Here is a 2,782-nt window from a genome sequence, read left to right as displayed (position 1 = left end):
TATATATATATATATATATATATATATATATATATATATATATATATATATATATATATGAATATTCCAAAAACATTTAGAAGAGATAATTTTGAAATGTATGTTTACAGAAAATCTCAAAGGCATCGTCTTTTTTATAAACACTCAATAACGTCTTGAAAAGCACTTCTTAAAGATGTCTTTATAACATCTTTTAGCGAAGTCTTAAAGATGACTTTCTTAAGACGTCTTGAAAACGATATTTTAGACATACATGTTGTCTGAGGTGTTATTTTTATAAAAACAAAATTACTTTTTTAAAAAAGTACAAAAAAGAAACCAAAGTGCACGCGCGTTAGCATTATTTGTTTTTACAAAAAAAGATTGTTATAAATAAATTACAACAAAAACTTAGCTAAAAGATATTTAAAAAATATTATTGAAACAATCTTATTCAGATTAATTGTATTCTCGCAAGTATACTATTAAAAAATACAAGAAAATTTTATACTCTCCACAAAAGTCATGATATCAAGAGGTTTACGCTAAGTATAAATGATTACCCAGTAAGCAAGGAACATTAAATTAACGTTTAGAAACGTTGACTTCATGTGCATTGTTTAGACATTTTTTAATAATATTGCATTTATATTTTTTACATATTATTTTGTGATATGATTTTTCTAAATGTTGTTTAAACATTTTAAAAAAATTACAAAAATATATTTTTTAAATGTTATTTTAACATTTATTTGAGATCAATATAACATCTTAAAAATATTTCTGCCGATTAAAACGTTATAGCAAACCTATTTCAACATTATTGAAACTTACAAATCGCGGTTAAAATATGTTCATAATGATGTTTGATATAATATTACACACTACATATTTGACAATATTACAGGTTTTTCAATATTATTGTAGCAACGTTGTATTAATGATTTCTTGCTTACTGGGTAATCATTTCAGTTATTACTTTTATAAACATATATGATTTTGGCTATATAATATAGTTATAAATTGAATATGTTATTAATATATTATTAAATTAAAAATTAAATTATTAGAGAAATACAATAACATTGAAAAAAATTATAATAACTTACACAAAAAACACTTGGCGCGCCCTTTTTTAATATTATATTAATAATCAATATAATATTTTGATAGTTATTAAAATGAGAGAACCGTTTGCATAAAAAAAGGCACGCCAAGTACTTTTTGTGTAAGTTATAATTTTTTTCAATATTATTGTAAGTTATACTTTTTTTCAACATTATTGTATTTCTCTAATTTTTTACTTTTTATTTAATAATATATTACTAATATATTAATAATATATTTAATTTATAAATATATTATATAGCCAAAACCACATATGTTTATAAAAGTAAAAACTGAAATGATTAATCATTGGTACTTGGCGTAAACCTCTTGAAATCATTACTTTTGTAATAAGTATAAAATTGTAATAAGTATAAAATTGTCTTGTATTTTTCAATAGAATACTTGTAAGAATACAATTAATCTGAATAAAATTGTTTTAATAATATTTTTTAAAATATCTTTTAGCTAAGCTCTTGTTGTAATTTACTATAACGATCTTTTTTGTAAAGACAAATAATGCTAACGCACGTGCACTTGCCTTCTTTTTATACTTTTTTTTTAAAAAAGTAATTTTGTTTTTATATCACATCTTTTTTTACAAAATAATATTAATCACTGAAAACGAGTTTTTTTGTTAATAACTTTATATGTTAACTTAGACATTGTAAATATTTAGGTGTACATAAAAAGCAGGTTCTTTAAATTTTATTTCAGAATAATTCATTTTTATAAAAAATGTGTATCTGTCTCTGTTTCTCTCTCTCGTGTTATTTATTACTTATTTATTTATTATTTTATTATTTATATTCCGACGTCTACACAGTCTATTTAGTTTAATAAATTATGAGTTGGTAAATTATTAATCGTAATATATCTCCTTTTTTCCTTTTTCACCTTTTTATTCTGACTGTATTTATTTTTCTTACTGCTTTTCTTCTAATAGTTCAATATTTACTGCATGTAGTCCTCTTTCTCTGTCTCTCTCCCTCCCTCTCTTTCCCCGCTCTTCTCCCTTTCTCCTTCTCACTCTCTCTCACAAAGTCTCTTTTTTTCTTTCTTTACGATACTATCTTTTCCTTTCTGTCTAATAATGAAATGTAACAGTAACAACGTACTTTTTTAATGAATAACTATTAATAATGATGAATTACATTTAAAAAATAACCTTTCCTATTTTACTATTTTGTATCTTTCTATTTTCTATCTTCTTGCTTCGTTTCTATTTTCTGTTCCTTCTCTGTCTGTGTACTATCTTCTCTCCTTATATTTTCTCTTTTTCTTCCCGCTTTCTGTACTTTCTTTTTTTCTTCCTGTCTTCTTACCTTGTTTAAAAATAATAAAAGTACAAATAACAAAAAAAATATCATAGTTCTATATCCTTATAAGTTATCCTATATTATGTAAAGCAATGGGTGCGGTCCAACAACCGCTGCAAATGCTGCGCAGCGTTTCTCCCTCTTGTTCTATTCCTCAGATTCGAATGAAGAAAGAGAAAGAAGTAAAAACGCTACAAAGCATTTGCAGCGTTCGCTGGACCGTATTCCATACTTATTTATTATCGCGGCAGACAAAAAAATTACTTATTTATTTATTTATTTATTACCTATCCCTTTATTTATTCATTCTCTTACTCACTCATATATTCCTCTTGTTTTTTCATCTAGCTCTCATATGGTTTTTTTACCGTCTTATT

This window comes from Odontomachus brunneus, unplaced genomic scaffold (assembly GCF_010583005.1).
Source record: "Odontomachus brunneus isolate Ranch 3 - 2012 unplaced genomic scaffold, Obru_v1 Obru_scaffold_089, whole genome shotgun sequence".
NCBI lineage: Eukaryota > Metazoa > Arthropoda > Insecta > Hymenoptera > Formicidae > Odontomachus > Odontomachus brunneus.
The sequence above is the reverse complement of the archived record's forward strand: the minus strand, read 5'-3'. Positions refer to the sequence as shown.